This window comes from Myotis nattereri, assembly GCF_964212035.1.
Source record: "Myotis nattereri genome assembly, chromosome: 12".
NCBI lineage: Eukaryota > Metazoa > Chordata > Mammalia > Chiroptera > Vespertilionidae > Myotis > Myotis nattereri.
In genome coordinates this window covers 25,602,802-25,628,420 of record NC_138087.1, presented here as the reverse complement: position 1 = coordinate 25,628,420, position 25,619 = coordinate 25,602,802, and positions in this window count along the sequence as shown.

The following is a 25,619-nucleotide window of genomic DNA, read 5'->3' as shown; positions in this document are numbered from 1 at the left end:
CTATTCTTCTAAGTATGAGGACGGCTACTACACCTAAGAGACTTGATCTAATTGTATAATAAAACTCGCATCATTTCGAGCAGGATCAGACCTGCTGGGTCCGTGGGAGAAGGCCTAGCTGCGCAGCCGCTGCCCTGGGCAGGAGAGCCCTGGGCTGACCCTGGAAATTGCTGGTGGGGAAAATCAGAGGGGGGCCTGGAGGGAGGCGGGAATATGGCTGCAGGGAGCAATGCGGGACCGTAAAGATGCTGGACCGTAAACAGCATCTTCTGGTTTTATGTGTCTCCGTGGTGGCAGTTGTTTTCTCAGCTCGAACGTCTGTGTCAAGAGCCTAACCTTGGAAAGAAATCCACGGGGCTGCTCCATGACGCACTCTCCCTTCCCGGCTCTCATCTTTTGTAAACCCTTGTTTAAAAAACTCCCGGTGCCAAGCCTTTCACGTAATTTATCTTGTTTCATTTAATCCTACCAACAGCCCTTGGTGGAAAATCCAATTATCGTTTTACAGATGAAAATCCAAGAAAGACAAAATTGTCCAACGTTACATGGCTAAAAAATGATGGCACTAGGGCTCAAAGCCAGGCTTTCTCACTGGTTCTGTCCTTGGCTGCTCCTCCCGCTGTCCCCTGCGAAGTGAATTTGGATGTAGGGACATGGTAGGGAGCCGAGGCTGGAGCCGGGCCTGTGCGGTAGGAAACTGGTGGCAACTCAGATCCTAAAATTAGCTTTTCTCCTTTCAACTCTTTCTGATCTGATCTAAAAACATGAGAAGGCTTGCAACCCTCTTGCATGTAAGTCCAATGACAGCTTCGAACGCCACCGCAAAAGGCAAAGTCTCTGTTTATTTAAGCATTTGGGATTTTTTTTTTTTTTAAGAAAAATACATCTGGGAGTAGAAGTCACTGGGTTATAAATGAGCTCTCACCCCACCAAAGAAAAAAAATAATAATTATAATAAAAATAATGGCACCATATCCTCTGATAAACCAGTGCCAGAAAAGCTCTTGGGACCAAGTTTTGTCAGTCCCCAGCTTTTACCAATTTAAATTCTTGGCAGAGTATTAAAAAAAAAAAGTATAAGGTATTTGAACCTCCAGTCCCTCAGGTACTAAATCTCGTGTTTCCTGGCAATAGATGAATGTTGCCGGAGTGAAACCTAGCACGGCAGGACCCTATCTCCATGGCTGTTCGTATTTATACTTAACAGAAAAATATGTCATTCTTTCAGGATCCCTTTACAGGGCCAATTTTTCCCCCCACATCTTCCCCACCCTTTTCTGATAAAAATGAAGGCAGACCAAGGCCAGGACACAGACTGTAGTGTGTGTGTTAACATGAGGCTCTTTTGGTATCAGAAACCATGTCTCCCCAAAGCTGCCAATTTCCGGAGGCACAGATACAACGCAGACGTAGGAACAGGACTCTGGGCCCTCAGCACTCTCTGGAGATGGGGAGTGGGAGCCTGGGGGCATTCACTCCTGAGTCACTCCACATATCCTAGTTCTTTATGGTGCGCCTGTGATCCAGGGGGAGAGTTGGAACTCCGTGGTCCCTCAGATGTCTTTGCCAGAAACTAGGCTTGGCAAAGCATGTTCAACTCTTTCTGCACAGTTAGCAAAAAAGATCCCTTTTAAAGTAGCATCAGTGCCTGCACTCCATTCATGACCTGCGGCTCCTCTTCTCCATCCTGCTACTGAAAGTTACCCGATCATACAGTCCTCTCGTTAGTTACCTTGCAGATATGTTTTTCCACTCAACTGCTTTCCGTCGAGTTCCTTCTCTCTCCTCTCCCCTAATCTCTGTTAATGGAAGTTTCGTCTCAGATGACTCACCTCCCCCAGTCTATGGACCTCATTTCCACCTTCATCATATAGAAAGGAAAGAGGACACATGTTCATTGAACACCTACTATGTCTTGGGCACTGTGCGTAGTCCTTACCCAATTTTAAACTTGGCCGATGAGTCCTAAACCTCACAAACAGAAGGAATGGTATTAAGATTTTAAGTACTTTGAAGCCCCGAGAAGGACTGCATAAAATACCGCAGGGTGACACTTTCATTTCTTTCTCAAATCTAGAGTTTCATATTTTTGCAAGTGGAAAATTCATCCCTTAACTTTCATTAAAAAAATGAGTTTTCAGTCAAAGTGTTAAGATAGCTCAACCCTTGGTACTTTGTAAAATATTTATGTCATAACCTGAGGGACACGAGGATGTGTTGGCAGGAATGGAAAATAGCCACGGTGAGGATTTTCAATAAGAAGTTGCCACGGGAACTTTCTGTATCTCCTGTGAGTACCACTTAAGTTTTAACCCACATGGCAGCCTTCCCTCAGCCCAGGCTGGTCAGATGCTACTCAGTGGTCTAAGTGAGCAGCTGCTCACGGCAGCCCCTGCTCTCTGCCTTTCTTTTCTATTCTTCCTCTAAGAGTTCATCTATTTTCACAATATCATTCAAGACTTCTACGCTAATTTCCTCACCTTAGGGCTTCGGTCCTGTGTGCCCAGCTGCTTGTAGGGCCTTTAAACATGGTGGTCTCACCTCAAACTCAGCATGCCTCCCCCCAAAACCCTTTTCCTCCCAGAGTTCCCTATTTTAGCCAACATTCCGACTTTCCCAATTACCCGTGTCTGAAATACTAGAACCATTCTCATTCCCCTGTCTTTCTTAATATTAACAATATTAATATTAATAATAATAGCTAACTTTAATTTGATTCTTCCCATAGGCTTTGCCTCATTTGGATTCACAGTCTCATTGAATTCTCATCACGAGTCTATGAAGTAGACGTTATTATTATTATTATTCCCATTTTCTAGATGAGGAACCAACTCCAAGATGGGAGGTGATTGGCCCAGGGTCACACTACTGAGTATGGAATTGTAAGTAGTGGGTCTTGTTCTGATTAGTCTGTCCTTCTCCAGAGCCCACACGTAATTTTCTACACTCTATGGTGATCAGATGGCAACGGACCAGTGCTGCAGAAGAAATGTCTCCCGAAGTCATCAGTCTGGATCTAGTCCTGGCCCACCTGGGCCCTCGCCATCTTTCTCCTGAACTGAGTTCCCAGCACCGTGATTTCCCCTGGATTCAGCCTTCCCTGCCAGAAACATCAAAAGCTCATCTTTTAAGATATTGTGTTTACTGCCTTAAACAAGAACCAACCTCTAGTGCAGCCGTGGGCAAACTATGGCCCATGGGCCGGATCTGGCCCGTTTGAAATGAATAAAACTATTGAAAAAAAAAAGACCGTACCCTTTTATGTAATGATGTTTACTTTGAATTTATATTAGTTCACACAAACACTCCATCCATGCTTTTGTTCTGGCCCTCCGGTCCAGTTTAAGAACCCATTGTGGCCCTTGAGTCAAAAAGTTTGCCCATCCCTGCTCTAGTGGGTCTCCATGAGAGCAGCCTTACCCAAAATGTATTCTGGAATACTCTGCACACATCCCCTTATTCAGGAGCAAGAGTCGGCTCTGTGCCAGGACAGGGACAAGATAGACGAAGGGAGCTTTCAATCTAACAAAGAGGCAGTGAAGAAAAGTTATAGAGGTGATGAATATTTTGAGGATAAATGCAGAATGCTTATGGGAGCCCCATGAGAGGTGTTCTAATCTAATGTAGATTAGATCTAGCTGGTCAGGGAAGTCTCTTGTAGGAAGATCCATGGGATGTTAGAGGTGTACATAGGGCTGAAGAAAGCAAAATACATTTCTTTATTCCAGGTCTTCTCAAAGCCTGACAATGGGTTAAAATGTAGTATTACCCTTCAAGGTAGTGACTTGATAATGCATCATTTCCCAGATATTCTTGATCATAGTGCCCTGTATCTTACAGGGTGAATGTTTCATAATATGTTAGAGTGGAAAAGTCTGCCCTAGAAGATGAAGTTCAAAGTTCTCTCCCTGGCTTTGGCGTTTTAAACACAATTATTAACTTGACTTGAAAAACGTTGCTCTGTTCTCTCTATCCACCACCCCTCACCATTAATGCAGCTACTTGCTATTGACATGGCTCCACTCTGCTTGTTACACATTCAGGTCCATCCCCTTAGAAAATGCTGCCTTCTTCACCCCACACTCACCAAATCCTGTCCCACTATCCAAGGTCTAATGTGAAATTCCCATGGCAGCCTAGAAAACTTTTTTTTCCTTTTTACTTTCTCAGTTCATGTGGCTTTCTCATTTTTCAGTTCCCTAGCCCTTATCTGTATTAGAATATAAAGGCCTGGGTTCAATTCTCAGCTTCAAATACACACTCTACGCAACCCAGGGCGCATGGCCTTCCTAAGTCTCACTGTGTCATCTGTGAAAAAGGAATGCTGCTCCCTCAGAAGCTGAACCTTAAAAAAGAAAAAAAAAAAGAAATGGTGAAAAGGACCATAAATGTGGAGAGAAGGCATCTTTGTAGAAACCTTCTGTCTCAGTCTTTGAATGAACCCATTGGGCTCATCCTAGAATTCTTCATGGCATCAGTCTGAAGCGGGCTCTTCTTGACCCTATACTAAAAACACATCGGGGGATTATGTCCACACTTCCTCTTCCTCGGCACCCCCAACTACCATGCTCAGCCTGACTATGGCCTTCACAGCCCCAGATTTTGGCTGGGTCCCATCAGTTTGTCCTCGGGGCAGGTGGCAGAGCATACCTTCAGCGTGGTTGTGAAGACCAGTGAGATGAAGGCTCTGGAAATACTACTGAGATGTCACCATTGCCCTTGTTCTATTCATCTTGTGTTCCTTGTTACCTTATTTGGACATAAAAATCCTTTATCTCTACTTTTGTGTGGCTGGGACAGAGAAGGGACTCAATATGACAATGCAGAGAGGAATCTGGGCATGAAGAACAGCCTTTATACACGCCTTCCTTGAGGAGCCTTCTCTGACCCCACCTCAAACTAGATGAGATGCCCTAGTCAGGCTCCTGTGGTTCTTGATCTTTTCCTTTGGGGTGCTCCTGATTACCACATGCCAAGGTTTAGGGACAGCGGGTGGTCACCTTCGAGATGAAGAAGCCTGCCTTGTCTCCCTGTGTCCCAGGGCCTGGGGCAGCGTCTGGCACAGAGCAGACTATCAATGTTTGTTCAAAGAACAAATTCATGAACAATGGCATGTTCTTGGATGCAACTAATATAGCGGTTGTTTCATATACAATAATTATTAAAATTTCACTATGCATCTCCTGAAACGTAAAATCCAGTAAGACCTTGTTTCCTTCAGGTTCTTAGACTTTTACGCCAGGTGAGAGTTTAGATGGATTAAGGAATCTGTAGAGTGGAAATTATAATCCTAACCTTTCAGGATGATTGGAAGGAGTAAATACAACGATGCATGTAAAGTCTCTGGCATATAGTAATCTAACAAAAAGCCTGGCATATAGATGTCATTGCTGCTGCAGTGGTTTATGATTATGCCTCCAGCCTCAAAGAGCTTGAAGTCTGGTGGAAGAGACACAGAGCACCCTAGCACTCACATCACACATGGGCCCGCCTACACCTGTGCTCCAGTGTAACCAACCCAGGAACCTGAACTGTATTTAGGACCTTCTGGGGTCATGTTCAATATTCACCATAGAGAAAGAACTGGTCTTACCATCCACTATGCACCCTTAAGACCCCTGTTGGAATTCTAACTCTCCAATTGGCAAGCCATGTGATCCTAGAAAAGCCACTTTACCTGTTAACCTTTCTGGTTTCTATTTCCATGATTATGAAATGGTGCTATAGTGAAGATTAAATTAAATTAAATAGCACGTGTGAAAAGGCCTTCTGTAGAGTAAGTGTATGCTATTAGTTGCCTCTACTTCTTTTTTAAAAATTATTTTATTGATTCTTTACAGAGAGGAAGGGAGAGGGATAGAGAGTTAGAAACATCAATGAGAGAGAAACATCAATCAGCTGCCTCCTGCACACCCCCTACTGGGGATGTGCCTGCAACCAAGGTACATGCCCTTGACTGGAATCGAACCTGGGACCCTTGAGTCCGCAGGCCGGCGCTCTATCCACTGAGCCAAACCGGTTAGGGCTGCCTCTACTTCTTAACACACCTTCCTCTTCCCCCACCCGGTCCACACCTCTCCTCCAGCTTCTCCCACTTGCAGGAAGCAGTCCTTCAGTAGAGGCGCCCTACTGTCCTGGGATTGGGATTTCACTCTCACCCCTAGACAGGAATGCCATGCACTGTCCAAATGTCCGGATGCGTTTCTGAATCCTACAAGGAATGAAAGGATTCTTCTTGCAAGGATTCTCTCTGCTTTCTGGACCATCAGCATAGGAGACAAATGCAGTCTTCCTTCTCCCAAGTCCAGACTTCCAGACTTCCTTCCTTCCCCTGGTAAGCCTGCCTGGTAGTCCTGGCTCCCTGAAGCACGGCCTGTTCTTCTGCACCCCGTTAGACCCCTTTCTGTCTCTGAGAGCCAACAGTACTCCTCTCCTAAGATCCCCAAGTTCCCCCATCCCCCTGGAAATACCTCCATTGGTGCCCCTTTTTCAGGCCTTCTGAATCTAGATTCTAGTTTCTCTGCCATACAGAGAGCCCACTGGCAGATCTCCTCATCTGCAGAGAGGAGAAACGATAGAAGTGTTGTCTTTCTTCTCCCACTTTTTTTTTATTTCTGCTTTCTGCAATGGCTCACCAGCATTTATTACTGTATGTCCTTGAGACTCTCAAATTCCTGGAAAGAGATGGAGGGAAGAATAGACAACTAGTTGTAATATAAGAACATTCCATTCTTTTATAAGTTTGTATGGCATTGCCTCTTGAAGAGGGGAGTGATCTTGTGGAATAAGTAGGGTGGTAACTGGCAGCCAGGGGTGAGAAGCTACAGCATGTGCTCCGGTGGGTAGAGGCTGCATGGAGGACTGGTGACTGGAAAAACCAGTGGTGGCACTGAGAAGGGACAACAGAGACCAGAAATATTGATGGGGATTTAAGTTGTCTACTGTGGAGTTTGTGTAGACACCAAATTTTTCAGTAAAATCTAGGCTGCTCACCAAAACACTCTGGCTAATGGATTCTTTTTTGGGAACTCCCATAGGGGCTGAATTTGGCCACTGGGTTGGTGAGGACAACCAGAGTGCTTGAGGAGAGACAGAAGCTGGAGGACCTGCACCTGACTTCCAATGTGACATCGATAACAATGAGAAAAAGGAGTCAGGGACACGGCAGTTTCCTTAAAGGCTGCCTAGTAATAACTTCAACATGCTTGGAGAACTACCTACCTTCCTGGCAGGCACGAAAAGCATTATGGTGCCTGTTCTCATGGAGCCGATGATCTAATGGAAAAAACAAATAAGCAAACATCCAACCCGAATCCAAACACAATGACCTCAAAGCAATAATGGTGGGCCGTTAACTTGTGACTAGGGAAATCAGAGAAGGCTTCAAGAGCTTTAAGAGATGACATATGTGGAGAAGGGTAAGGCCATACGTGAGGGTGCAAAGGAGCATGTTAGTGTTTAAGGAAGCGAAGTTGAGTAATATCAGGAGAGTCAGATCAAGAATGGGGCCCACACCAGGGGGAATCCTAGAAACACTCAATGGACTGGGGGATTTATTAGCCTGGCAGGCACTGAAGGTTGTTGAGGACATGTGTGACAATCAGTAAAGGGCAGATTGGAGGAGTAGCACAGGAGATTCTCAGAGTTTAGCTAAGAAGTTACTGCAGTTGTCTAGAGAGGATCAAAGCCTGGATGAGGGGGTCCTCACAGGGTCCCATTCTCAGCTAGATAGGCTGGGTTTAATTGTCCCCTTAGATCAGGGGTTCTCAAACTTTTTAAACAGGGGGCCAGTTCACTGTCCCTCAGACCGTTGGAGGGCCAGACTATAGTTTAAAAAAAAACTATGAACAAATTCCTATGCACACTGCACATATCTCATTTTGAAGTAAAAAAACAAAACGGGAACAAATACAATATTTGTATTTGCATGTGGCCCACGGCCCGTAGTTTGAGGACCCCTGCCTTAGATGTACCTATGGAAGAACTCTTGACCCCCAAGTGGTCAATCTTAAGAGTCTGGCTTGCCTTTCTGACAACAGAATCTGGCTTTGGCTGTTCTCCACAACCCTGCTTTCTCCATTCCCATCAAGGAAATGAATCAAAAAAAGCTCCAGTAAAGCAAGTGATTGGCAGGTTGGAAATGATGCTGGGAGTAGGTGTGGTTGGCCTGTCAGTGGGGGAGCTGGGTGCTGGGGGAGAAGACCTGATGTGAATCCACGTGTGAGACTCAGCTGCCTATTGATCGAGCCCATTTGCACACGTGAACCTCATCATCAGCTCCTGCTTAAGCCCTCGCTTCCCCGGTAATTGACTCTCGCATATTGATTAAGATGTTGCTATGTCCCAGGATTTCTCGGTGGTGATGCAGACTCGCCTCCCGGCAGGCAAGGCTGGCAGGGCTCTCACTGTAGGGCTGTCACTGAGCGCTCCTTAATGGATAAAGCTGTCATCTGAGAGCTGGGATGTCTTGCAGGCACAAAGACGAAATTAACTGTTCAATAATGTATGGGACAGGGAAAAAACTTTACCCAACAACTCCAATTGATTGCTGTAAGTGTTTTGACTGCACTTGCCTGCTTTGCATAAAGTCAGCGACTTTGGCTAGCCTGATGTTCACGCACAGCCGTTTCTCAGCTTCTTTCACAGTAAGAGTTGAGAGACTTCCCGGGCTGCCAGCAATGGGATGTCTGGAGAGAAGGAGGGGGGGGGGGCGAGGGGGGAGAGGAGCAGGTGGGCACCGCTGACACTCATCCCTCGGGATCCTTGAGTGATCTCTGGTCTTTAACGCAATGTGTTACGGGCAGTTCTGTGGAATCTTGCTGGAACTGGTCCTCTCAGGCGAATGGGGTGAATCACTGGGTGTGGAGTTCCTGGAGTCCTGTGACCTCGCTTTGCCTGAGGTTCTCCTCCGCTCCCCCAGCATTAGGCTGAGGCCTCTTGCAGACACTGGCTGTCAGTACTCTGGGGAGGAGGGCGATTGGGTCACACATTTAACACCGGCTTGATAAACAATTTCCGTATCATTTAAACTGGACTTTGCTTATTATTTGGGACTCGGAGAAACACGTGTTCTCTGGCTGTCCCACAGGCGCTAGGAACCACTGTGCATTCCTCTCCCAGCCCGCTCCCTTTCTAACCTAGGAAAGGGGAAAAAATATTAAGGTAGCAAACCTATACTCTATGTCTTTTCTGCCAAGCTCAGGCTTTTGAAAACATAACATGATCCTTTGAACATAGCTCTGTTTTATCACAGGATCTTTATTGAAGTTTTAATCAACACAAGCAGCTGACAAAATAGGAGATTGCAGATTCGGCTCTACGTTATGTATCCTCCTTGTGAGCCTGAGAAAAAAAATCATAACATTAAAAGAAGAGAAAATAAACAGCCTCGTTTAAAAAACAAATGAATCCCTCCAAACCAAGGAAATCCTCTCGCACCCAGAGGAAGGCCTGCCGCTTGGCGTGCCGACTGCGCCCAGGAGTTGGGAGCCTCATGGAGATCATTACCATAAAACAAATAACCAGCTCGTTTTTTGTCACCCACTACGAGTGAACTCAAAACCTCAGGCCCACACCCAAAGATGCCTTCTCCCCAGGCCCAGCCAGCTATGGACTAGGCTGACACCTCTCTAGAAGGGAGGGAGGGCATGATCCCTGTGTGCGCATCCTGGTCCTTTTCTACATCCAGCCACTGTGCCTTGGCCTGCGGCCTCCTCTTGTCACCACTGCCTCCATCTCCTTATTCCTTTCCATTGTTTGCTTACCCAGTGATGGGACAAACACACAGGGTCTGAGTTTTTCTTCCAAGTGTATAAGAGAGCGCTGGCTGGGGAGGAAGGAACACTCCCCTCTTTCTATCCTAGTCTATGTCCCTTTTTGAAGCCAGGCTGCCGTCTTGCCATCCAAGAAGGGCACCCCCTGGGCCTACTAGCTATTGCATTTCCAAAGCGGTACATGGAAACTGTTAAAGAGAGGGGCCCTGGAGACCGCAGCCCAAATGGCAAGGCCTCTGCTTTTATGGCCAATGTCTCCTCTCTCCACCGAGACAGGCTGTGAATTCAAGAGCTAGGAGTATGCTGCCCCTGGTGTCAGGTGGGGCAAGGTGGGGTGATGGAGAACTGGACTCTGACAGTAGACCTGGATTTGAACCTGCTCTGCCCCTGAAAATGGGCATATTAGCATTGATAAAAGGAATCAATAAGGAAGAGGAGAATGGTGAGGTTGTGGTGCAGATGGGGTATCCAGGCAGAGAGGGGACACAATGTACCAGAAAGATCAGCTAGATCGTGGCTCCTTGGGAAGGTTTCTTGAAACAACACTTGAACTGGGTAATGAAATGACAGATGAACACTGATGGGCAGAGAAGCGTCGAAAGACTCAAGGTATGACTAATGAAGATGTGGCAAGAGGGCTGGCCTCAGGGACCTCAGGGAGCAGGGAGAGTTGGGTGGGGCCACTGGCAATGTCAGAGAGCCCAGAGTGCCAGGCGGGGCCTGGGAGTGAGCGTTGGATTCTTGAATAGGACACTGCCACTGTCCTGTTCAAGAATATATCCTCCTAGGTAACTAGAGGGAATTGTCCCAGAGCCTGGGTGACCAACAGTCCCTTGGGAATGATTACTTGGTCATAATGGAATGATGACGACTGGGCCATAGGGAGTCAGGTCACATGATCTGTCCATGGTGGCCACCCTGGTGTGGAATAATAAGGGCCAGGGCGAAGGCTCTGGGTATCAGGATAAAGAAAAAACACACTATTAGCAGGTCTTGGGGGAGGCTGCCCAGTCATCCTGACCCGACCAGTATTATAGTGGCACTCAATCACAGTTTCCACCTTCCGCATAGACATTCCAGAAAGCTTCCCTGGAAGTCTTATTTCTGGGTTTGTTTTTTTTTTTTTTTTTTTATCAGTTTGCAACCAGATCCAGAGAACTAGAGCACTAAGCCAAGACTCCTCCCCATCCTCATCCCCATCCCCATCCCCATCCCCATCCCCATCCCCATCCCCATCCCCACCCCCATCATCCTTTTACTTCTCTTACTTCCTCAGACACTCATCCCATATATGCTCAGGCAGGTAGTGGAGAAACACAGATGCAAAGCCCCAGGTCCCTTTTCCAGATGTTCTCAGCCCATAGCAGCTGGACAAACTCATACACAGACATGGCCAAAGTGCTAGAGGCCAGGAGGACAATGTGATGAACTCAAAGGAGAAGCACAGTTCACAGGTCATGTGTCCACTGAACTTGGCCTCTCCAGGAAAAAAAAAGAAAAGAAAAAGTAAAAAGAGGTTCCAAACCTTATTCATTGCAATGGGACAAGAGAAAGATTGGAAGAAAGTGGGGAAAATACACAGAAGAGTGTGGTTGGGTCTGACCAGGCTCTAGACTTGGTAGAAAAACCAGGCTGGTCCAGCAGCAGCTCCCCAGGCCCAGGCTTTCAAGAGTCATCTCTGCTTGCCTGGCCAGCATGGCTCAGTGGTTGAGCATCCACCTATGAACCAGGAGGTCACTGTTCGATTCCTGGTCAGGGCACATGCCCACGTGTGGGCTCAATCTCCAGTGGTGGTGGGGGGGGGGGGGGGCGTGCAGGAAGCAGCCAATCAATGATTCTCTCACTTCATTGATGTTTCTATCCCCCTCTTCCTCTCTCTTCCTCTCTGAAATTAATAAAAATATATATTTTTAAAAAATATTTTTTAAAAAAGTCAGTTATGCTGGATGGGCAGAGGGGATTCTTGGAAAGACTTCCTAATTATTCTGGTCACCTTTAGCTTGTAGACTTCCCGAGGTACAGAGAGTACTTGCCCCTCAGCCGCAGGGAAGAGCAGTAAATTAGGTCAGAACTGCAATTTATCCTCCTAGGTAACCAGAGGGAATTGTCCCAGAGCCTGGGTGACCAATAGCCAGCTCCCCAAATCTGTCTCAAGGCAATCACAGTAAGTGATTTGCAGTGGCGGGAATGGAAATGATTTATTCCAAGAACTCAGTCAGTACTGCTGTTAAATCATTTGTATTTTTTTATGGGACACGGGTGGGCTAGCCAGTCCCCATACTACATTCCTTTGCTTCGGGCCCCCATGCCATTTCCACAACTGGTTATTTCAGGTGACAATTAATGAAAAATGATGGTAATGGCCCCAGGGTGGTCACTTTTCCAAGGGACTCTGAGTATTAAGTTTCAATTACGAAGAGTCTCTGATCTAGGTCTCTAAGAGGAAATGAGCTGCTTCTGTAGTTGTCACAGAAAATCAGGGTGTGTGTTTTTTCTTTTCCTTCCCATTCTCTGTTTTGTCAATTTTCAGGAAGTTAAGCTAAGAGTTAAACCAAAGGCTCTCTGGGGCCTCATCTGTAAGAAACACATTTATTTCTCCCACAATCCAAATTCTAAAAGGCAAGATAGGAAACCGAAAGAATAAGAAGCAAATAATAAAGCCAAACAAAATAACGTTTATTTGTCTGCTTCCCTTCAAGGCGTGAATCCTATGTTATTGAAAATGCTCCAGGCAGGGTCCCCAGGTGGAAACACAACGTCCCCAGCATTTCCTGCCCCGATGCACTGCGTGCTCATTTATTCTCCTCCGAGGAACTTGGCTTCTGGTCCGCGGAATAGCATGTGCTGGTTTGCAGGGCGAGGCAGCACGCAGGTCCAGCCCCGACAGGCCCAGTGTGCAGCGTTTGCGTGGCCTGCCGCTGCCATGGCTGGTGTGGTGCTTTCCTCGGCTTCTGCTAAGACATCGAGCAGTGAGCAGTGTCTGTTTGAAGTCTGGTCTTTGGGAAGGAGACCCAAGAGAACATGAGCTGGGCCTGTCTGGATATCAAAGTCCAAATTAAAAATTTATTCCAGTGTTTGAAAAATTCCTGGCCAAAACCTTCATATGGATTAAAAAAAAAATACAAACTCCCTTGTTTCTTCAGTGTCTCCAGTTGAAGACGAGAGGATTATTCTGAAAAAGAAGGAATTAAAGTGAGGCCAAGGAGTTCTGTAAATGGATTCAGGTCAGACGGCTTCTTAGCTAAATCTGTAAGGAAAGTAATCTGTTAAAGGACTTTGGCTATCTGAGAAGCACTTGCTTTAGTTATCATTTTTAATCTTCCCCCACACCCTCACGCCCCAACCCCTTTCCTATTGCAGGTCACATGATCCAGCTCTTTAGTGCTGGAGCTGGAGGGTAATAAAAGAGAGAGCTTCTCCTATTCCACCCCACCCCACCTCCACCCACTGGTCAGAAAAGCAGAGATGAAGGCTTTTTTTTTTTTTTAAGTTGTGGGTTTCAGGAGGAAAGTGTTGGCCAAAAAAATAATCTCATAGTAATTATGAAGTTATAGATAACAAGAACATAAAAAATCATTAAGCAAATAAAAGGAAAAAATTAAATAAGGAAGGAGTAAACATTTAAACAATAATGGAAACCAAGGGCATTAACAAAACTTATAGAAGAAATAGCACGTATATGATATGGGACCTTATTAAGGAAACATTGAAACAGAAGTTGAGGATGAGAAATCAGGTCCAAGGGCAACGCACCTAGAAGAAGGGTCAGGATCCCATATATCAAGTTCAGATGGAAAGCAAAGGGCAGAATGGAGAGAAGTGAAAGAACCCTATCGACAGACAGAAGCAATGGCAACTGTGAATGGGGACAGCACCAGCCCTACATGGACATACAGCAAAAGAGGGATGCTGGGACTCAAATGAATGTACACAGGTCTGGGTTCTTGTGATGGTCATTGTGGTAAGTACTGTAATTTGGAGAGTCACCTATACAACTGTGTGACCACCATTCAGACCTAGACACGGAACCTCGCCACCACCCCAAAGCCCCGTCATTGCTCCTGCTGCCCAGTGTGACTGCCTCCAGACATCCATCAGCATGGATTAGCTGTGCCTGTTTCTGAGGGTCACATAGCATCATCCAATATTTTTAAATTTGTTTTTTTACTTCTTCTGCCATTCAACATTGTATTTGTGATTTTTGTCCATGTTGCGTGTAGTGTAGTTTGTTCATTCTCAGGGATATGTAGTAACTATTGTACATGTGCCATCATTTATACTCTTTCACTGTTGATAGACATTTCTGTTGTTTCCAGTCTTTGAACATTCCCATGCCTGGCTTTTGAGGCCCTTATTCATGCATCTCTGTGGGTTATATCTAGGAGAATGATGGCATCACAGTGTATGAATATGTCTAGCTTTAGTAGACACTGAAAAACAGCTTTTCAAAGCCATCGTACCTGGTTACAGTCCTACTAACAGTATATGAGGGTTCCTGTTGCTTCACATCCATACCAATATTCAGAATTGTCAACTGATCTTACATTTTACACGTTTAGTGGGTAAGTGGTTAATATTGAATTGTGAGTTTAAGTTTGCCTGCCTAATTTTGCATCTTTTCATAAATTTGTTTTCAATTTGTGTATCTTTTTATGTGAAGTGTCTGTTAAATTATTTTTTCCATTTTTAATGTGCTGTATGTCTTGTTGCTGTATAAGAAATTGTTAAATATTCTGGAATACAAGTTCTTTGTCTGATATATTTTTGGAATTATCTTCTCTCACTCTATGACATACCTTTTAATTCTCTTAATTGCATGGTTGTACTTTTTTCGTTTTTTCGTAAGAAGTTCTTAATTTTAATAAAACCAATGTACCAATCTTTTGTTGTCTGGCCAGTGAATTTTATGACTTGTTGATATTTACCTACAGCAAGGTGATGAAGATATTCTTAAGTGTCACATTCCAGCATGGTGACTGGGAGGATGGGGACATTTCCAGAAAAAATAGAAAAAAAAGGCAGGAGAAAGCATTTTAGGGTTTAGAAATGTAGATGTCATAGGTAGCAGCATCAAGCTGAAGACTGAGCGAGTTATCAAGGAGGAAGCTGCACAAGGGGACCATCAGGCTGAGTCCAGAACTGTTGACTAGCTCCCCTTAAGGAGTAAAAGAGAAAGGGGTCAATGAGCACAGGAGAGAGGGGGCAGTGTGGGGTCATGGAAGCCCAGAAAGCATGGTCTCCAGTTGGGGAGAAATAATTGCATCAGCCTCCAGAGTGGGAGTAACGAGGATCAAGGAAGCTACTGGACTTGGCATGTGAGAAATCACTGTTGACCTTTGTGGTATTTAAGGAGATCCTGAATGTTTGGTGTCAGTGGGAAGAGAAGAGAGAGCTTCATTTTGATGAGCATCATTTTCCTACTAATGCAGCTCACTCTTTCTTTCATTCAGCAATTATTTACTGGCAATTTCTTTATTCCAGGTATCATGCTAGGTAGGTACTCATCATATAATGGGGAACAAAACAGCCACGATCCCTCTCCTATTGAGCTTACATCTAGTGGAGGAACGGAACATCAAGTAAATGTAAAGAGGTAATTAAAAATCATGACTAATGCTTAAGGAAGAGAAGAGGGGATTATGAGACAGAATAAATGAAGGAGTCAGAATCAGACAGGAGGGGATGCCTCACCATGGATTGCTTGCAGGGGCAAAAATGGATTGACATAACCAACAGCTATTGCTTGAGAGACTCATTCGGGGGCCACATAGATTACAAAGTTCTAGAACTTACGGAGTATCACAAATCCTCATCTCCGTATAATGCCTGAACCTCACTCCCCATCATACATCTTTCTTCAGGAGACAGAGATCAAAGGGGAAAACTTGTAGTTTGAGGCAAATTCTTCAAAAGCACATGGGGAGGATCGAATCTACCAGCGTTAAGTCAGAATGTTGGGAGGTTACTGTGATTAATTGTCATTATCTTTTATAATGTGTACTCATAATCATACTGCTTCTAGAACATCTTCATTATCTTTCACTTCTGAAATGCTTGGGTGTCCCAACAGACTTGGGGAGGGGATTTTATTAGGCCCAGCTCATCAATCCAAACCTTCTAACATAAAGGGTGTTGCTACCTCAGAAACCAAACAAATCGTTGCTAGCCTGGAAAGAAAGCGCGAAATAGTCATTAGCTTCTTCAATCTGTTTACCAGCCGGCCGGCCATTGAGATTAGACCGGCTTCAAAATGAACACTCTGCTCTGTTTGCCCATCAGCATTGCTGTCTCACAGAATGGTTCTCAAGTGCAGGCGGCAAGCCTTGTTTCATGTCGGAGCTGAGTTCTTTGGGGGGGGATATAACCAAATTAATTTTAGTTTATTTGGTTCTACTTGAAGGGGAGCCTCTGTTTAAAAGAGCACTCCCCTCAATGCTTTTAGAGGCGAGCACCCATAATCTGACCTGGCTGGTCTCAGAAATCCTTATTGGGGAAGTGTTAGCTCCCTTCTTCCATCACTGTGGCAACTTCATGATCAGGATGGTTTCTTCTCACCTCCTGTGTTCCCTTCACAGGAGCATGGATACTTCAAGCAACACTGCTCCCCACCCCACCCTGCACGGAGCCTCCCCTCTCCATGATCTCTGGCCCTCCTCTCTCTGCCGCAGCCTTCTCTCACTCCCCGTTAGTGCTCCTCAGGTCTCCCGGGCCTTGTCTCATGTGGGCACCTTCTCTGTGGGAGCCCTTGTCCCTGATGGTAGGGGCTGGCCCGTGCACCTTGACCTGTCAGTGTTCAGAGCCTTTGGAATCCACAGGGACAACTCACCAGTGACCAGGGGCAGAGCAGCTGTATCAACTCAGCTTGGGGAAGCTCAAATATCCAGTGATCCGGGCTGTGTGGAGTTTGAAATGAAGCCCAACATCTTACTCACGGCAAAACCAGGGGCCAGCCAAGTAAAATAGAGCGTTCCCCAAAACCTTCCCGGGCTGATTAGAGAAGGAAGCTCCGATGTGAAGAAGAGGCTATTCTGTGCCTGCTTCTATTTTTTTAAGCAACACACTCTCCACAAGTGAGATGGGAAAAGTGAAAACCTGGGAGAACAACATGTATTCATTTAAATAGCTCAGGCCTATGACCATATGCCTTGTCTCTGTAACTTCATAAGAAAGGCCACCATTTCAGTGAGCCCTTCTATTGTCCAGAAACTGAGCTAAGGTGTGTTATAGGCATGTTCTCATGTAACCTTCCTGATAACTGTATGACCTGAGCACCATTGCTATTCCCTCTGCAGCTTACTCTTAAGTTACTCAAATTGAACCCTGGCAGTCGGCCTACGTATGCTCACCTGCCCTTTAAACAAATGCAAGTATGCGTAGCTTTCACTATGAGAGGATTTCCAGAGAAAGCCATGTTACCCCATGGGGCCGGGGTGGAGGCCAGTTCGTGCCTGAGAGAAATCCGAAGGTGGGGAGTTCAATAAAGCTGAAACCACCCCTTTAAACCAAGCAGGGCTTGAGCTTGCAGATTATTTTTCTACCAGAGGGAGTTCATTGACTTGCAGGAAGAAAGGGGATCATTTAATGAACATACAGAAAATATTTTCATTTTCACCATTTTTCCCTTTAACAGAACGGTCAAGTCTTCCCAGGCCCCAGGTCATTCCCTTTGTCGGTGTTCCTACCTGGGAGCGTTTCCAGGGGCCTGAAGCTGAGTCCGGGCCCCCCATGGGCCAGGCCTGCCCCTTCATCTGATCGGGGTACCTGCACCGCCCTGCGCAGCTGCACGTTCGTCCAAATACACATGTTTATTCGAGCACTGAGAATCTCGCTTCTCAGAAAGCCTGGGGAATAAGATTGTTTTCCACGCTGAAAGTTTTCATTTGAAAAATAACCCTCTTTGTTTAACTAATGAAAAGGAGGGGCGGCCGCTCACTTCTCGGGTTGGGTAGGAATTCCATGGGCAGCAATTCTGTTCCTCAGTGGAAAATGTTTCAGTTTTTTAATGTTGTTTTGCAGGCTGGCCCCTGCCCGGCCCTCGCTCCAAGGACCACACATACACACACACATGTGCATGCTGGCCCAGGCACAGGGCAGCACTTTCCACCCCTCCCTGCCGGGGGGCTGGGGATGGCTGCACTCTCTTTCCAACACCTGCAGAACAAACGCGAGGTGGGTCGGTGGCTGACACCCAGCCAGAGGCATCCCCGCCTGTTCGGAACAGAACGCCTTCCCCGGCCCCAGCGCTCTCAACCCCAGAGGCTGGGTGGGCCGCGGAGGCAGGAAACTGGACTCCAGACTCCTCCCGTTTCTGTGCATCGCCATGTCAAGCAGTTCTCTCACACCGTGCGGGGGGTGGTCTGTAACATTCCCTCCTCGGTAGGTTAGCATGGAATGGGATAAACACAGGGCTGTCATTGCTGACGTATAGTGTGGCCTGCAGGGTGCTGAGTGGTCCAGGCTGCACAGAGCCTGTGAGAGCAGGGCCCCTGAGGCAACTCAGTGGAGGGAGGCAGAGCCTGGATGCTCGGATCAGACAGACCTGCTCTGCCACTTAACGGCTGAGCCCAGGACCCAGTGGCCACTGAGCCACCCCGAGCCTGTGTCCGTGACTGTGGACGAGGAAAGCTCTGTAGCTCACGGGATGTGCAATAGCCTGGGCCGTGTTTGTCACACAGGCGATGTCCAAGGAATGTCTGTCTTCTTCTCTTTGTTCTCTGAAAACTGCCCTTCTCCCGTCTAGCTGGGGAAACAAACCTCGTGGCTGGGAAATAAGCTGCCAACACTGAGTGCCGTCCCAGCAGAGCTGAGCTCAGAGCAGGCGCCCGGCCCACGGGGCCCTGCAGGTCCCCTGAGCTGTGAAGGGGGTGCTGTGTGTTCCAGGGGTGGGAGGACCTGTCACCGGTGGGAGCTGTTAAGTCTGTTATTCAGGGAATTTGAAGAATTGCCTCCGTCTAGATTCTTTGCATGGAAAAGATACATCTGCCCCGACTGCATGCCTTAAACACAGTCTGCTCAAAACCAGCAGAGGGATGGGCCAGGTGACTGCTGCGTGAAAGCAGACATTGAGAAGGCCCACAGGCATAAAATGGAAAGAGAGGCGCCGTTAGCATGGGGTAAATGGATGGCTTTGAAAGGAGATAGAGGCGGGAGGAAATGCGTGTATTCGTTGGACCGCGTTAGATTGTAAGTGACAGAACCCCTCTTTCAACATTAATTAACTTAAGCAAATAAGTAAATAAGGAATTTACTGGTTCATATAACGAAGACATCCTGTGCTATAGATCTTCAGGAAAGGCTGAAACATATCATATTATGTAGTTGGAACTAGTTCCTTTCTCTCTCTCTCTCCGCCCTCCCTTGCGTCTCTTGTTTTGTCTTGTAGCCTTATTCTCTTCTCTTTGTGATTCGCTTCCTACGCTCAGCTTAGCAGCCCCCATAGAGAGAGAGATTCTCTCAACATCTGAATATCCGAGGCAGGAAAGGTTCTAACTGACTCAGCCCTGAACTTGTCTCTGGCTAGAGGAAAGGGCACCATACTTTCTTTGTGGTAGTCAACCGGAATGTCTGTGGCGTGCCCACTCTGTGCCAGGCACTGTTTTAGCCCCTGGGGCCCCGCGGGGACCAGGACAGATAATGCCCTGCCCCCGGAGAAACTCGTAGTCTTGTAAGAGGCCAGCATTGTAACTGAATCCTGAACCAAACAGAAGGATGGAGTCCTTTCAGGTCACAAAGAAGCAATTCCTTCACAAGATTACCAGGTCCTGACCAAAGACAATGATGTGCGCTGAAGGTTCCCACAGGTAAGACCAGCACACGTTGTAGCTCCAGGATCCACACAGAGGGCAGCCTCGGTGGGAATGCTGCCTCCCGGAGGTCAGCAGGGGTACTGCCAACCAGAGATGGCTGGGGCTCTAAGGAGACCTTTGGGGCTTCCTGCAGAAAACTCCCAAGGAGCTGAAATAGTTTCCTCCGCAAGTAGGGGCAAGCAGGCTAGCCCCGCAGCGCTTGGCATCTGCCCTTCTTATTCCGGCTGCCGGAGGTTCCAGACATAAGAATTATGCAGCTGCTACTGAGTTGCTGATTACGCCTCGGGAGCCCATGGCACTCTTAATAACCCAAGAATTCTTTTAAGGGGAAACCTTAGTTGTTTACTTATATATAAATATTTGTTCTCTGATCAAAAGAAGGTGGGATGCTGTATAATGAACGGGATGCAGTGAAATCAGTTCTGTGCCCTGTTTGCACTGGAATGGTTTTTGGTTAGAGGAGAGGAAAATGGCTTCTCAAAATTTCTTTATCTGGAAAGACCAGTAGGTTTGTGTTTCTCAATGACTTGGGTGTGTGATGGGGTGGGAGGAAGGTCTCACCAAATATGATTTTTTTCAGTGTTTATTGAGTACTTACTATGTGTTGATGATCCCTGGATGCATTACAACCAATAGTACAGCATCTCTGTTTCGTGGATGAGTGTCTGGGGCAGGGAGCGCAGGGCACGTGGGTAAGTGTTCTCAGGGAGACATATAAGCTCATTACACTATAATGTGTCCAAGACACACGTGGTGAGCTGTTCACGTTCGTGGTGGGATGAATGGTTTTGCCTCATCTCAGACTGGCTTCCCAGAACCCCAGCAAGGGGCCTTGGCTGGAAGCTGGGAGATTTGGGAGAAGGTGAGGGCAGGCTTTTATGTCAGGCCTTGCAGCCGTGTGAGGCCACCGCCGGCTAAGCGCGCCTTACCTCCGCAGGCCCAGGGCGGTGTGCCATGAACACCCCAGGGCCTGCTGGCCAATCATCATGTTTATTACGCTTCTTACTGTCAGGCACTCCGAGGTCCACATGGACTGCTCTGATGATGTCAGGTTATCCCAAAAGAGAAACTCGGAGGTTGGTGATGAGCACAGCGGGAGAGGAAGCCGGCTGCCTATCTCAAAAGGGCACATCACCATAATCACGGGTGTGCCGCAGGCATATGCACGAAGAAGGTGAGCAGGGAGTGGATGGCAGGAGCAGCTGAGAGGGTACAAAACCGGGTGCCCCCTCCCTGCATCCTTCTCCCCCTCCAAACGGTGCCTTTAAAATATGTCATGGGTACCCCTGTCTTCTCCCTGGCCCTTCACAGCCCCCTCCCTCAATAGTCACCTTTGCTGCTATTCCACTACATTCACCCTGGGTCTCCCCTGGGCTGGCTGTTGCCTTCATATTTCATGCAGAACGTGCAGCTTCCCAGGAGCCGGAGGCATGGCCTGCATTCTGATGCACGGCCGGGCTGACACCAGCCAGCTCAGAGCATGCCTAATGAGCAGCGGACACCTCCCGGGGCGGCCAGGCAGCCGGGCTGTGAGGGCCAGGCCCCGCGAACCTGGAGCTGGACAGCAAGACAGGGAGGGTGGGCGGAGGAGGCACTGGGCGATGCCTTTTTAAGCCATTATTTTATCAACGGATACTACAAACATGGACCAATTTCAGCCACACCAGGAGTGGGTTGGAGGCCCAAATAAGGAGCAATTCAGATCAAGGAACAGACTTGGGGGAAAGCATAAAGTTCAAAGAGAAAAGAGAAGGCCCGCAGGCTGAGGGAGTTGAAGCTCTGAGCCACTCAGGTCTCAGGGGGCAGGGCTGCTGCCCATGTTAGTGTTCATTCCAGTTAGGGCTTCTTCAAGCTTCCCAGGAGACCACTCCATTATCTGGGAGATCCTGCTGAACAGAAGTTCCCCTTTCCTTAGAGCCTCGTCTGCCTTAATTTCACACCCTCCCCATTTGGACAGGCTCTATCAGGATACGTAGGCCCTCGCTTCCCCTGGTACTCTCGGCATTTACATGTGGGGGCAGAGTAAGCGCCTACAGTCTCCACCCCACAGCGAGGGGGATGCGGTGCTGACATGCTCTACATCTACCCGGCCCTCCCCCTGCCACCTGAACTAAGCCGGGCCCCGTCTGGCATCCACCGACCTGCTGATTTAGGTGAGGCTGGTTCCATTTCACAGCTAAGGAAGCCACGCCTGAGAGAAGCTTATCCAAGGCCACACATCAGACCACGGTGTCAGACACGCACCAGCCTTCCGTGCTTTCCAATGAGCTGGTTACGCATCCATGCTCGTCCTCCATTCCACTTGATTGTATGTGGAAGGAGGTGGCAAACCATAATTCCCAATATCAGTAAGTGCAATTTTTACATTTAATAGGAAAGATAATTAAGTCTAACAAAAAATTTCCCCTTATAATAACTTTGATTTCTGTCATCCCTGTCTCTTTCTTCTCTCTCTCTCTCTCTCTCTCTCTCTCTCTCTCTCTCTCTCTCTCATTCTCTGTGTGTAGTCAGCCTTCTGTTTGGGCTCTGGGGACAATAATTTCATAATAAGAATAGTAACCTCCCTTTTTTTAAAAAAAATTAGTTTTCTTTTTAAAAAATATGTTTTTATGTTTTTATTGCTTTTTAGAGAGAGAGGAAGGGAGAGGGCTAGAGAGATAGAAACATTGATGAGAGAGAAACATCAATCTGCTGTCTCCTGCCCTCCTGACTGCCCCCTACTGGGAATTGAGCCTGCAACCTGGGCATGTGCCCTGACTGGGAATCGAACCAGTGACTTTTTTGTTCATGGGTCAACGCTCAACCACTGAGCCACACTGGCCAGGCAGTAACCCCTTTTCGAATTCTTACTATATGCCCACAGTTGATATTAATTATCTCATGTCATCCTGCAGACACTGGGAGCCAGGGGATACTGTTCTACTCTGCCAGTGAGGAAACTCCTGCTCAGAGGAGTTGCCCAGGTCGGCCCAGGTCACCAAGCTCTTGAGTGGCCTGACCCGAAACTCCATGCTTTTAACCCCTACAGAGAATGCTCATATTAAACCACACTGGTGTGCGGCCAGACCCCAAGGATCCATCTTTGATATCATTAAAGCCCCATTGTTTTAGGGTCACTCCTCTTCATGGGCTTCCTGCCCACTGGGTTCTCAAAACATCTCTTATTACTATCTGCACTTTTTCTTGTGAGGGATTATATTTTACTGGCTTTCTTTTTGTGCTTCTTTAGATTTGGTTCCTTCTAAAATCAGAAGAATTCCCAATTTTAAATTTTAAGTTTGTCTTGTCATTAAATACTTTTGGAGTTAGTACCTGAAATCGTTATAATGGCAGGAAACCTTGGAAGTGATTCATTGTCAACTTACTCCCAAAGCAGGAATCTATAATAATAAAAGGGTAATATGCTAATTAAACCAGCCGTCTTTCAGATGTCAGTCTGGACATCCTTCCTGCTGAAGGTGGGGATGGAGGGAAGCCAGCCTGGGTCCCGGGTGCCAGAGGGAAGCCAGGGCCGGCAGCCGGGGGAAGGAAGGCCTACTCTTGCATGAGTTTTCGTGCATCATACCTCTAGTTTCTCCTATAATATCCCAAGCAGGTGGTCATCCGCTCTCCACTTAAACATCCTCAATGCTAGAAAGCACACTATGCCAAAGGCAGCCCAGCCCACACTTGGACAGACTGAGTTGTCAGAAAGGCCTCCCTTCCCCCGGCTGTGTGGCTTCTGCCTGCCCGACACACCCAGTCACACAACCACAGGAGCCACGTCTATCACCAGACGACTTCAGCCTCTGGGAGTTTCCTGGGGCTGCTACCGCAAAGCACCACAAACTGGGTGGCACAAACAACAGAAATTTATTGCCTCGTGCTTCTAGAGGCTGGAGGTCCAAAATCAAAGTGTTGGCAAGACTGGCTCCTCCTGAGGGCTGTCGGAGAGCATCCATTTCATGCCTCTCTCTCAGCTCCTGGTGGCTTGCTGGCAGTGGTTGGCATTCCTTTGCTTTAGATTTTTGCTTTCATCTTCATCTGGCATTCCACCTGTGTACATGTCTGTTTCCAAAATTCCTCTTTTTATAAGGACGCCATTCCTATTGGGTTCTAGACCCACCCTACTCCCGTGTGATCTCACCTTAACTAATTACTTCTGCAACAACCCCATTGCCAAATAAGGTCATATTCGGAGGTGATGGGGAGGTAGGCCTTCAACATATACATTCGAGGGGGGTGCGATTCAGTCCACAGCAGTCCCTCTTCTGCAAACCAGCCCCACAGACAGATGAGGAAGGCACTTGTGTTTCCCTGAGGTTTCTTTTTTTTCTGGTTTAACCACCTCCAGCTTTTTGCCATCCACTTCTGCCCTGGGAGTCTCTTCTGAACGCACTCTGTCTGTGCCTGTAAGGGTGGCACCCCACCAGCTGGGCTCTGAGGAGTCGCTCCCTCAGCCGTGACTCTACTTCTCTACGTCAGCTCCGGGCCTGTCCACCGCAGGGCTGCCTCGGTGTGCAGAGCGTGGCTCATGTTGCTCACAGGCTGCCCGGACTCCCTGGTTGCTGTCACATGGACGGTTAAAAGCTGGACTCCTCCATCCAGTGAGATGTTATTTGGTTCCCTTTCCAGAACATCAATGAAACAACTCTGGGCAGAGAGAGATCCTTTTGGCACTTTGTTGGAAGGTTCCTGTCTGGGTCTGAGGCAGTGCCACCAATTTGTGGGTCTTTTAGTCGCTTTCCAATTCCCATTACTGCAAACCCTCTTCCAGTCTTTCAAAACCACCCCAGAAATGAAGATGTATGAAGTGCTTTGAAGCCACCTCATTTGCTAGCCCTGAAGCTGAAATGTTAGAAGACACCGAGTTGGTTTGGCAAGCTCAGTTTTTTACAAACACGCTGTATGAACTTCTCATCCTGTTGTCTTGCTCTCTGAGCCTTTCTCTCTTAAGACTTGTTCCATTTTCTTGCAAAATATTGAAATTTCCAGTTCCATGTTTTCCCTGGATTATTTCCAGGGAAGTAATGCTTTCCTATTTTGGAAATAGATCCCACATATCTTCTTTTAATACTTCTGATAAATCCCCTGATCATGATTCATATTTTTTCAGTCCTTTAACAAGTGGACTTCTTAAACAAGTTTTGATGAATTTTTTAACTTGGGGGTGGGGAGTGCGGTTCCTTAAAATCTACTGACTTATCCTCTTTCCAAGGGGCACCCTTTCTTGGGTAGGCTTGCTTTGTAGACATCAAAGTGGAAATAGGGTAAAACAAGTAGCAGTCTTAAAAGAAAAAATACGGTTAACTATTTTCACAAAATGTTTGTGTGAGGATATGAGATAGGGGAACTAGAAGCCAGTGCTCAGAGTGGAAAACGTTGGGGAACAGTGAGGAGAAAGTAGAGGATACATTGGGTGATGAAGAGACCTGATTTGCGTTGTGTATACAAATGAGACAACTCTACCAACCCAAGGAACATTCAGGTTCGGAACTCTAATCCTTCCCGTCAGATCCTGGAATCTTTGGAAAGCAGGGACATCCCAGTGTATTTGACATGCAGCACGGGCATTATGTATCACCCTGTCCTCTGTGCCACAGCATTAATTTTTAGAAATCATCATGTAACATTTAATAATTGCTATTTCTAATTTTTACTTAGTTTTAAAACTAACAATTGGCAACATAAAAAGAAGAAATGTCCATTTTGAAGATATTATTCAAAGTCCGTGTGTGCACTAAAAATTCATATGTGCTCTACATTATTCATGTGTGCACTAAAATTTCACGTATTAAACAAAAATATTTCACCTCATGTTTGCCCTCAGTTTCACTGTCTTGAATTTTTAAAACAAAACCTCTAAGAGGTCACATGACATAACAGAATTGATACAACCCAAGTTTTGTTGTTTCATCAGGGACGATGGCTGGTTTTTCATCTGTGGTTTCAATGCAGGAATATGTTTTATCACAAGAGTTGTAGACATAGTCTGCACCCACGGTGAACTCAAAGGTTCCCTAACTGCAAGAATGTACTCCCCACAGGACCATCAATATGT